Below are 13,070 nucleotides of genomic sequence, written 5' to 3' on the forward strand. Positions count from 1 at the left end.
AAAAGTATTTAGTGGATTTATTACTTACAATTTTGTAAAACTGCTTCCCCCCTGCAATCTCTAGATAAGGCTAGTTACTAGCATGTTGCTGTGCACTGAGCAAATGTTAACCAACACAGTCCTGGCATAAGGATCCCACAACAGTCTAGAGCAGGGAACTCCAAATGGCCCTTGCAGCTGCTGCAGAACTACACGTCCTATTAGGCATTGTAAAACTATGACATTCACAGACATGGCATGATGGGATTGGTAGTTTGGAGACCCCTGGCCTAGAGATTTCTCGGTGACTGACAAATCTGGTATCATACACCTCACCTTATCAGTTTTAGACCACCCACCACATATTTAAATTTTTTATTGGATACGTCTTATAGCAGATACAGTATATATATATATATATATATATATATATATATATATATATTTTTTTTTTTTTTCCTCAAAATGGTCGGCCTTTTTTTGTTTTTAACGCAAAAAATAAAAACCGCAGAGGTGATCAAATACCACCAAAAGAAAGCTCTATAATGGCGCGTTTCCACTGAGCTTTCTGGTACGGTTCGGTACGGTACGCTATTTATGCCGTTTCCATTATGAATGGTACCCTAATTCCAAACCGTACCACTTTTTGGTACCCTTTCCTTGGGGTACCAAGAACATTAGTACCGTACCAACTGGGTGGAGCTACACTCTGCAGAACTTTGATTGGTTGACAGAGAATAGTCTAGCACAGCTTTCCTGCTGTGACCAGCTACACCACGCCTATCATGAAAAGGGTACTATTGGCAGTGGAAACGCAATGTGTACCGTACCACTCAGTGGAAACGAGGCAAAAACGAGGGAACGAGGGAAAAAAATAGACATTTGGGTATAGCGTTGGACGTGCAATTGTCAGTTAAAGCAACGCAGTGCCATATCACAAAAAAAGGCCTGGTTAGGAAGGGGGGTAAAACCTTGCCAAGCTGAAATGGTTAACAGCCAATCATAGTGATCACATTGCTTTGTTTACAAAATCAACTTATTGCCACTGTGCCTTGCACAGACATATTAGGCGTACCAGCAACTATAGACTGAAATGCAATATAGTTTATTAAAAGTAATTTGAAACATAAAGCAGTGTACCAAATAAAAGCTATCAATTTGTTCTAAACTATTTAAATAGGTTAATTATTTTTAGAGCCATAGTCAAGGGAAAGCTACCTGAACCCAAAAGATCAAAAATGTAATGATTGCATCTTACCAGTTCTTAGATATGGTGACTGAATTAGTTTTGCTTTATTTACTTTAAGATTTTAATTTTAACCTGGTGATCCTGCCAGTAACATACTCTGTCCTAGTGCAATCACAGGATGACCACATTTAGGCCTCTTGCACACTGCAGCTTAAAAATGCTCAGTACAGCTTTTTTTTTCTGAGCTAAAATAGAGCCCATTCATTCTTAATGTGCCTATGCACACAGCCGCGCAAATGAGCGCCGCGTTTTCTTCAGTAAGAACAAAATAGAAAAAAATGGATTTTTGTAAAATCTTACCGTAAAATCCTTTTCTCTTAGCTCATCGACAGACGTAGTCCTCGGTGATACACCACCTTCGGGTTATGTTACCTCCGCAGGAGCAGGACTAGACAGGAAATTAAAAAGCTCTGGCCACACCCTAGGGGCAGTCCCAGAGGGTATATCCTCTCTCTCTTTGCCTCAGCAAATCAGTTATGTGAAAAAGCAGTGCTTAGAGAATTTAACCCAACCCAACTCCAAAACAGAGGGGCGGGGACTACGTCTGTCGATGAGCTAAGAGAAAAGGATTTTACGGTAAGATTTTACAAAAATCCATTTTTCTCTAGCGCTCATCGACAGACGTAGTCCTCGGTGATACACCACCTTCGGGACGTCCCAGAGCAGTATCACAACTGAGGGGTGGGAAAATGGAAATCAAATCCCAATCTAGAAGGCCCAACCGGTGCCAACTAGAAGTTTACAATGCTCATCCTTAATGATGAGACTCAACCAAAAAAAAAAAAAAGAGAAAACAATTTTTTTTTTTTTTTCAAACAGAAAAAAACCCTCGAGGTAGACCACCGGTCTCCTCAAATTGCGGCCTGCAAAACCTTGCGGCCAAATGAGGCATCCGCCGATGCCGTCACCTCAATTTTATAGAATTTTGTAAAGGTATGTACCGACGACCAGGTGGCCGCCTTACATACCTGGACCACTGACGCCTGATGGCGAAAGGCCCAGGAAGTACTGAGCGCTCGAGTGGAGTGCGCCCTAACAGGGAACGGAGGACTCTGACCCTTAATAGAATAAGCCTGTACCACCGTTTGTCTAATCCATTTGGCAATGGTCGCGGCAGATGCAGGCAAACCCTTTCTGGGGCCATCCGTGATCACAAAAAGTGAATCCGTCTTACGGAATGATTGCGTAGCTTTCAGGTATACCCTGATTGCCCGAACCACATCTAAGGAATGCAACACATGTTCCCGATGATGCTTGGGCTGAGGACACAAGGAAGGTAGTACAATATCTTCATTCAGATGAAAATCTGAAACCACCTTGGGAAGAAAAGATGGCTTAGGATGAAGTACTACCTTATCCCTATGAATCACTAGGTATGGTGACTGGCATGATAATGCAGCCAGTTCTGACACCCTGCGAGCAGAAGAAATAGCCACCAAGAAGGCCACCTTCTGGGATAGAGTAAGCAAGGGAATCTCCCTGATGTTTTCAAAAGGAGGTTTCTGTAGAACTGACAAAACCAAATTAAGATCCCAGGGCGGTAAGGGCGCGCGGACTGGAGGAGCCAGGTGCCGCACCCCCTGGATGAAATTCCGCACCAAGGATTTGGTAGCTAAAGGCTTCTGAAAGAAGATTGCTAATGCTGAAACTTGACCCTTGATGGTGCTCAAGGCTAGCTTCTGCTCAACCCCTTGTTGCAAAAAAGCCAATATTCGAGTCACCGAATAGGTACCTGGAGGAAATCCTAAAGATTCGCACCACGCAATATAAGTCTTCCATGTGTGATAATAGACTTTGCTGGAAGTCGCTTTCCTTGCTTTAATAAGGGTAGGAATGACTGAAGTAGACAAACCTCTGTCCTTCAGTACTTACTGTAAAGCACGAAGGTAAATTGGTCCTTGAGACCACAGACACTCCCTGAGACGAAGTTCCCACGGAACGTCTGCGACTAACATGTCCAAGTCGGCCAGGCCGGCTTGAGGAGGCCAGCCTAGAATTTCTAGGACCACTGGCGCTGATTGGATCTGAACCAGGCGTCCCTAGAGCTATCTGGCCCCGACCATCCGAGAAAGTCTGGTCGTTTTCTGTTCCCACACATTTATCAGATACCTGATAGTTATCAGGAAAAGTGATCTTTTCTGGTTGAACCTCAGGGACCGAAGTCACCCGACTAGAGGCTGCTTGGCCTATCTGGTCAACCAGATCCGATTCCTGTGAGGTATCGGGACTAATCTTAGGAAAAGGTAAAGGAAAAAATCTTTTCAGGGAACGGTAACTACCGCTTCCTGTGGTACTTAAATGTTGGAAGGGAAGAATCGCACCGGTAGTAGTGGTTGATGCTCGATCTAATGTCCTGAATACCGGTGAAAACGTCCCCCCACCCTGAAACCGGGTGGGGGCGCACCTTCAGGCTGTGTACTCCTTTGCTTCGGGTTTGGCTGGGTTGGTCCCCTTCTTGAACCCTCCTGGAGGAGTCTTGCCTTTCCCGCTAGTACCAGCCGGGCGCCCTTTATGGGCGGTAAAGAAAGGTCCTCGCTTGTTGCGAGGTCCCTTAGCTTTTGCAGCCTGTGGCAAAAAAGTGCTCTTGCCCCCAGTGGCATCCTTAATGATTTCATCTAGGTTGGCTCCAAATAGACGATTCCCCTGAAAGGGGAGATTGGTCAAGGTCTTTTTGGAACCTAGGTCAGCTGACCAGCATTTTAACCACAGCACACGTCTGAGGATCACTGCTAACTTAGATGCATGCCCTAATAGGGGAGTAGTGTCCAAGGCTGCGTCACAGATAAACCGTAGCCCTTGTATGATCTGTTCCATCAAATCAGATGTCTCCTGGGGAATATCTTTTCCCCTAAGATCTTGGCGTACCATCTTCGCCCATTCCGTAAGTGTCTGGGAAACTAGACCAATAACGATTACTGGTCTAAATGCTGACCCTATCAGAGAAAAGATAGTGCGGGACTCTGCTTCTATCTTTCGATCCACCGGATCCTTAAAGGACGAAGTGTCCTCCACTGGAATAACCGTGGCTTTATTCAGCCTGGAAATAGGCGGATCCACGACTGGTGGTACCGTCCATTTCTTAATGATGGATTCCTCAAACGGATAGCGTCTAGCAATACGCTTGGAAATAGTAAAGGTACGTTTAGAATGCTCCCATTCTCCTTTAATCTGATTACCAAAACATTTAGGTACAGGAAAAGCCTTCGCCGTCTTGATGGGCTTATTAGTCCCAAAAGGCCTCTCTGTTTCAGTTGCCTCTGCTGGTAAAGCCTCAAGTTTTAAGGTTTCTTGCACTGCCACAACTAGTGCGTCCACCAATGCTTCTTCCTGAATTATAGCAAGAGAAGAAGCGTCCTCCTCACTGTCTGAGGGGGCTTTACCTGGGATAACAGCCCTTGCAGAGGAACCTGCAACTGCCGTGACCATCTCTGAATCTGAGTCAGAGGTGTCAGATGGTATAGGGGTAGGCGGGGGTCGCTTCCTTGACCCCCGTCCCTGACAGGCCGCCTCCACCCGAGCCACCATAGACTCCAAAATTGCTGTAAATGACTCTATACTCTGTGCACCGGCGGGTCCCGAGGCCCCCTCGAGGGAAACAGGTGGGGGAATATGTGTGGCAGGGTCCATAATAACTCCAGTTACTTCCTGGATAATATAATTCAAAAGTAAAGAAAAAAACTTTTTTTTTTTTTTTTTTTCTTTTCTGACCCCCAGCGCCACAAAAAAGCCCCTTAGTGTTACCTGCTTAGGGATCCCTATCGATCGAGAGAGAGAGAGATAGACCCCCAGGCTCACCACTTGATGCTCAGAGTTAAACTGCAACAGCTTACAGCGCTGTCTCGACAAACAGGAAGTCTTTTGGCTGGCTGCCCAGGAAGAAAGGAGGCGGCTCCGCCCCTCTGCACGCCTTCCGGCGCCTCCCCCAAGCTCCACGAGGTGTAGGATCACCTCAAACATGGCCGCCCCCATGCTGGAGACACGAGGCTACGCCAAAATGGCGGCTCGTGCGATCCTGCAAGAAAAAATGGCGGCGGCCTGCTGAATGTCGGTGTGCTGCACACAACACTGTCTCTGCCTGGGGATATGGCGTGGTGGGCGGTATCGGCCCCTGGCGGACCGCATGGCCGTTCGGGAGGCCTGCTAATAGCTGGAGATCTGATTTGGAAGGCAGTCTACATGTCCGTGGCTTCTGACTGGTAGGTAGCTTATACTTAACCCATAAGATTCCCAGAATGCCACAGATTACATCTTTTAAACATGTATACAATAGATTGTTAGCTCCCAAACCAAGCCTCCTGGCTTTTTGTACACAAAAAATCACACTCAAAGTAGGAGGATCTGTGACATGTTATAGGATAGAAAGGACTCTTTCTTACCATACCGAGAGGGGCCCGTGTTCACCACAAAACCCGTCAGAGGGAAAGGGGGAACATACTACTCACCATACCGGAACCAGGCGGGCACCAACTCCTGACAGTACCCCTCTCCACCGGGGCGGGAGGGCTGTCGACCGATACGAACGCCGTGACTCATGGTCTTTGGCGTTTCAGCGAGACGTTTAACTCGCGGGTTCAGTCCTTTTAATGGGACTTTGTCGCGGCCGACCCAGCGCGGAGCTATGGCCTGCACGCGCTCGTAGGCTGAACTGGGGTGACCACCGGATCTCAACATCCAGCCCGTCGCCCAGTTCAGCTTTCTTGCTTGAAGATCTCACAGGAACACTGGAGAAAAAGCTGTCTAAAAAAATCCTTTAAGAAAAAATTCTTGCCAGGACCTAAGATCCCAGCAAGGTGTCTAGGTCCTTACTCCTAACTAGACAGAAAATAACTGATTTGCTGAGGCAGAGAGAGAGAGAGGATATACCCTCTGGGACTGCCCCTAGGGTGTGGCCAGAGCTTTTTAATTTCCTGTCTAGTCCTGCTCCTGCGGAGGTAACATAACCCGAAGGTGGTGTATCACCGAGGACTACGTCTGTCGATGAGCGCTAGAGAAATCTGCATTTTTGGTCAGTAATTTACGCATGTTGCGTGCAAATACGCGCAAATGTGCTCGAATTACCCAAAATGCCAATTGAATATCAAGAACGCTAGAATAAATTTACGCGCATTTGTGCGAGCACATAAGCGCGAAAATGCACGCAAATGCGCGCATTACAATTACGCCAGAAAACGTAAATGCTCTAACAGGAGTATCGTGTGTAAGCTGCCTTAGTGTAAATCACAATGTAGCAAGGCAAGAGGGGAACATAAGAAACCTAAACTTCATAAGGGCAAAATTTCCTAAACTGTGCTCAATAATAGAGAAAATAAACTGGGACAAAACCCTAGGAACACTGACCACGGAGGAAAAATGGGAATGCTTTAGGAAAATATTAGACAAAAATAGTGCATTCTTAAGGCTCCTTTCACACGGGGAGGACCGTATTTTGGTCCGATCTGGCATTTTTATTTTTTATCCTTTATGGACACGGATGACACTTGTGTCATCCGGTCCGTATATCATCCCATCCATTTGCAGATGATATACGGACATAATGTATGTCTATGGGATTGCGGACACCGCTGACATCCGATTTTGCGTCCTTTGCGTTTTTTAAAACGGAAGAAAAATAGGGTTCTGTTCCGTTCCAAAAAACGGAACAGAAAGGACGCAAATCGGATGTCAGCAGATGGTTATCCGCTGACATCCGCAATGCCATTGACATGCATTATGTCCGTATATCATCCGCAAACGGATGGGATGATATACGGACATACGGAGCGCCCGTGTGAAAGAAGCCTAAAGCCCCGTACACACGTACCGATCGTGGGCGTCTTTTGTCCCCGGGCTGTCGGTGTCTGTTGAAAAGTGCAAAGACAGCACAAGAATTTTGTCCGCCGACTACAGCCGACTGCAGAAGTGATGTCATGTAATGGTTAACTTTCCCTGTGTTTTTTCTTTTCTGAGCATGCCCAGTCTTGCAAATCTGCGGTCTGTCGGCCGAATTCTGTACTGACTGGCAAACAATAGGCCGCTCTGGTGTCGGCATACAAAAATTTTAATGCTTGCATGACAGATTCTTGTCGGCAGAATGTGCACTGACGGCTGTCGGAGGCATCATACTAACAAGCCTACAATCGGCAGATCGGTCGTCGGCCGACGCTTTTCGGCCGACGATCGGTACGTGTGTACGGGCCTTTAGGGAAACAAATTTAGAAGAGCCAAGGTCAAACCAGGGTGGCTAAACCGTAATGTAAAAAAAGAGAAAAAGAAATGGCCTTTAAAAGATATAAATCGGAGGGGACTTCGAAAGACATAGCAGAGGAAAGTAAAAGGAACCCTAAGAAATTCTTTAAATATATGAATAGCAAAAAACGAGGTCAGAACATGTTGCACACATAATTAACCACTTAAGCCCCGGAAGATTTTACCCCCTTCCTGACCAGGGCCTATTTTGCGATTCGGCACTGCGTGACTTTAACGGACAATTGCGCGGTCGTGCGACGCTGTACCCAAATGAAATTGATGTCCTTTTTTTCCCACAAACAGAGCTTTCTCTTGATGGTATTTGATCACCTGTGCGATTTTTACTTTTTGCGCTATAAACAAAAAAAAGAGTCAATTTTGAAAAAACAACAATATTTTTCACTTTTATATGAAATTCCCCCCAAAAAATGTAAAAATCAAAATTTTTTAACATTTTTGGCCAATTTGTTTTCTGCTACACGTTTGGTAAAAAAATCGCAACAAGCCTATTTTGATTGGTTTGTGCAAAAGTTATTGCGTTTACTAACTAAAGGGAAAGATCTGTCATTTTTGGTGTTTTTTTTTTTTTTAACAAGTAATGGCGGCGATCTGCAATTTTTTTGTGGGACTGCGACATTGCGGCGGACAGATCGGACCCTTGACTGACATTTTTTACACTTTTGGGGGTACCAGTGACATTACAGTAATCAGTGCTATACATATGCACTGTTACTGTAAAAATGACACTGACAGGGAAGGGGTTAACTTTATTGGAGAGGCAGGGGTTAAATGTGTCCCTAGGGGCGTGCTTCCTATTGTAAAGGGGTGTGGCTTTTCATGTAACCAGAGACATACGATCCTAAATAGCAGGATCATATGATCTCTGCAGTTACACCAGGGAGAATGACAGGCGGCTTTGTTTACATAAGCCGCCTGCCTTTCTCCCTCTGCAGCAAACGATCGCGGGTGGCCGGCGGACATCCGAGTAGCAAATCAAGTGCGCTTAAAATATCTATAGCATTAGATCTCCCTCTCCTTTTCCTTCTAAGCGCACACTGCTAACCGGGACAATGGATCAGGGAGCCCTAGTCCTCCATTAACCCTTGCAGAATCTCAGGACTCCAACTTGGTGGGGTGACCCTGCATATATCCACAGGATAATAAGCACTTATGACCCAGTGGTGACACACGGGTCTCAACCTAAGGTGAGGGGCCATCCAATTTTGGTGGTGGGATCACGAGTATTTACACCATTGTTTGGAGCACTTGAGCACTGTGTGGTCAAAGAAGAGACTGTGTGATCTTGTCTTTCTACAGGGATTTACCATCCACTTTGATCATTGGAATAGCACTTTTATGATTTATGATTTTTTTGGGACTATTCACTTTGCACAGTTCTGACAGATCTATGTCAATGCGTTCAGAATATATAATATATAAAAAATAAAATATTTATATTTCATTTGCTAATTTGCTTGCACATATACACTGTGATTATTTAATTAGCACCAGTTTGCACACCTTTTGTTGCATATATGCACATTACTGAGATCAGCAGCGCTGTATTTTTGTATGTATTTTATAAATGAGGTTTAATGTAGAGAAGTGTAAGGTATTGCACTTGGGGACTAAAAACATAAACGCAAAATACGCGTTAGGGGGGGAACCTCTGGAGGAATAAAGAATGGAGAAAGATCTGGGAGTCTTAGTAGAAGATAGACTAAGCAATAGCATGCAATGTCAAGCTGCAGCTGCCAAAGCTGCCAGAATATTAGCATGCATAAGGAAGGGGATATATTCCAGAGGTAAAACTATAATCCTACCACTTTATAAAACTCTGGTCCAACCACACCTGGAGTACTCTGTCCAGTTCTGGTCACCGATCCTCAGAAAGGATGTGCTGGAACTGTCCAAAGAAGGGCAACTAAGCTAATTAGGGGATTGGAGGATCTAAATTATGAGGAGTGTTTACAAGCGCTTGATTAATTCTCCATAGAGAAGAGACGCCCGAGAGGGGACATGATAGCGATTTACAAATAACTCAACAGTGATCTCAGAATAGAAAAAAAAAAAACTATTCAGTCGAAAGGAATTCAAGAGGACACAAGACCATACAATGCGATTAGAGGAGAAGCGATTTAACCTCAGGCTACGCAAGGGTTTTTTTTACAGTGAGGTCAATAAGATTGTGGAACTCTCTTCCACAAAAGGTGGTAACTGCGGGCAGTATGGCTACTTTTAAAAGACTCTTGGACATGTATCTCCAAGATCAAAACATTCAGGGGTATGGGAAATGAATACGTCCACACACACCTACACAGGTTGAAGTGGATGGACTGTGGTCTTTATTCAACCTCAACTCCTATGTAACTAACTCTCACTGTACCAAATAGAGGGCACATGTTCTGCAGTCCACAGAGAACTAGGAACAAGGCTAACAAAAGTGCAACAGAAGCAGAGTACTTGTTTTCTTTCAGGAATAGGTAACTATTTTGCATTTGCATATATCAAATGCTTTCACTTGAATATTAAACAGGCCAAAAAGGAGCACATAAGAGAAGTTCATTGTTGGAGTTTACATACACTTTATCCATTGCTGAAAAATTTGGTTTGGGTATCCAGGGGCTATAGCCCCGAATAGGCCCCCAAAAGCCCCTGGTCTCGTATTGCTCTTTGAGAATTATTAGCCCAGAGGCCCAAGGCTTGGGGTTGGCTGGGAACTCAGGCCACTTTGAGCTGTGGCTGCAGCAAGGCCAATCCTGAGCAGCCCCGCGCGGAAGCTCAAGTGCCAGAGTCCTCCTCCTCTCCTTGTTTTACATCACACACAGCGAGAATTTCCTGCTGTGTCACAGAGCTTAGGTCTGAAATGTTTCAGCGATCGTTGTAACAAAGTTCCACCTCCTAGATCGGCTCCTGTGATACACAAAACACGGATCCGATTGAATCAGTGTGACATATCAGAGGAGCCGGTCTAGGAAGCAGGACTGCGTTACAGTGGCCGTCAGGATTTTCAAATCCAAGCTCCGAACGCTGTATCATGTCCGCAACCTTTGACCATCTCTAGTCTATTGTCTGCAGTCTTTTAGGGGGGAGTCTGGACAGGAGTCAAGAGTGGAAGTTCTGCCGGGATGGGGATCATGGGAGAAGTCAGGGGTGTGGACTGTGGAGTAGAGAATATAGGATAAAACCAAAGCCACCAACCTGGAGCAGTCTGACTGAGCCCTGCACGGTGCACCTGAGAGGAAGTCAGTGACCGCGCCACCCGGACAGTCTGAGGGGGGGAGGGGTTGCCAGATGTAAGGGGGGAGTGAACACAATATAGTAAGGGAACACGGATATAAAAGTTGCCCTCATATCAGTAACTCCCCCCCCTTACCTTAGTGTATTCTTTCTGCAGAAGGTGGTCTTTGGTCACCAGAGCCCCCCCCCGATGACTGTTCCACTTTTAACCAGAATTTGCATACATATATATATTTGGGATAGACAGATATGGTTTTTTTAGGGCCGATATCGATATTCTGGTCACAAGGTATCGCATCGGCCGATATGGGCTGATATTTTGTACATTTCAAGTTTTGAAAAATAAAGACAATTTTTGACACAAATCTGGTACTGAACATGGTAATTTTTGTTTAATGCTTAATGGCTGGCTGGCAACCTGTGGCGGTGGCTGGCTGGCACCCTGTGGGTGGCTGGCTGGCACAGGGCCTGTGGGTGGCTGGCTGGCACAGGGCCTGTGGGTGGCTGGCTGGCACAGGGCCTGTGGGTGGCTGGCTGGCACAGGGCCTGTGGGTGGCTGGCTGGCTGGCACAGGGCCTGTGATACACTCCCGCGAGACTAGTCCCGACTCCAGATGAGGCTGCCCAAGGCGAGGGAGCCTAAGAAGGCAGAATGATGTCACAAAAATATTGGCAACATCAGCCAGTTCCAGGGCCGATACCGATATAGTGGCGAAACTGAATATTGGTCTATCCCGTGTGTGTGTGTGTGTGTGTGTGTATATATACACACACACACACACACACACACACACACACACACACACACACACACACACACACACACACACACACACACACACACACACAAAAGGGAGTACACCTCTCATTTTTGTAAATACTTTATTCCATCTTTTCATGTGACAACACTGAAGAAATGACACTTTGCCACAATGTAAAGTAGTGAATGTACAGCTTGTATAACAGTGTAAATTTGCAGTCCCCTCAAAATAATTCACCACACAGCCATTAATGTCTAAGCCGCTGGCAACAAAAGTGAGTACACCCCCTAAGTGAAAATGTCCAAATTGGACTCAAAGTGTCAATATTTTGTGGAGCCACCATTATTTTCCAGCACTGCCTTAACCCTCTTGGGCATGGAGTTCACCAGAGCTTAACAGATTGCCACTGGAGTCCTCTTTCACTCCTCCATGACGACATCACAGAGCTGGTGGATGTTGGAGACCCTGTGCTCCTCCACCTTCAGATTGAGGATGCCCCACAGGTGCTTAATAGGGTTTAGGTCTGGAGACATGCTTGGTCAGTCCATCACCTTTACCCACAGCTTCTTGAACAAGACAATGGTCGTCTTCGAGGCGTGTTTGGGGTCATTATCCTGTTGGAATACCACCCTGCGGCCCTGTCTCCGAAGGGAGAGGATCGTGCTCTGCTTCAATATTACAGTACATGTTGGCATTCATGGTTGCCTCAATGAACTGTAGCTCCACAGTGCCGGCTGGACTCATGCAGCCCCAGGCCATGACACTCCCACCACCATGCTTGACTGTAGGCAAGACACACTTGTCTTTGTACTCCTCACCTGGTTGCCGCAACACACGCTTGACACCATCTGGACCAAATAAGTTTATCTTGGTCTCATCAGACCACAGGATATGGTTCCAGTAATCTATGTCCTTAGTCTGCTTGTCTTGAGCAAACTGTTTGCGGGCTTTCTTGTGCATCATCTTTAGAAGAGGCTTCCTTCTGGGATGACAACCATGCAGACCAATTTGATGCAGTGTGGAGCATATGGTCTGAGCCTTGACAGGCTGACCCCCCAACCCCCACCCCTTCTACCTCTGCAGCAATGCTGGCAGCACTCATACGTCTTTCCTAAAAAACAATCTCTGGGTATGATGCTGAGCACGTGCACTCAACCTCTTTGGACAACCATGGCGAGGCCTGTTCTGAGTGGAACCTGTCCTGTTAAACCGCTGTATGGTCTTGGCCACAGTGCTGCAGTTCAGTTTCAGGGTCTTGGCAATCTGCTTATAGCCTAGGCCATCTTTACTATATATAACAATTATTTTTTTCAGATCCTCAGAGTGCTTTGCCATGAGGTGCCATGTTGAACTTCCAGTGACCAGTAAGAGAGTGAGAGGGATAAAACCAAATTAAGCACATCTGCTCCCCATTCACACCTGAGACCTTGTAACACTAACGAGTCACATGACAACAGTGAGGGAAAATGGCTAATTGGGCCCAATTTGGACATTTTCACTTAGGGGTGTACTCACTTCCGTTGCCAGCGGGTTAGACATTAATGGCTATGTGTCGAGTTATTTTGAGGGGACAGAAAATTTACACTGTTATACAAGCTGTACACTCACTACTTTACA

General features: G+C 45.9%; 1 protein-coding gene across 7 annotated transcripts in view; it reads right to left on the reverse strand.

Moving 5' to 3' along the window:
* The window catches only part of U2SURP (U2 snRNP associated SURP domain containing), a 196,542-nt gene that overhangs the window by 140,701 nt on the left and 42,771 nt on the right, over nt 1–13,070 (reverse strand). The window lies entirely within an intron of this gene.

Source organism: Pelophylax lessonae (genome assembly GCF_965119305.1).
Source record: "Pelophylax lessonae genome assembly, chromosome: 3".
Classification (NCBI taxonomy): Eukaryota; Metazoa; Chordata; class Amphibia; order Anura; family Ranidae; genus Pelophylax; species Pelophylax lessonae.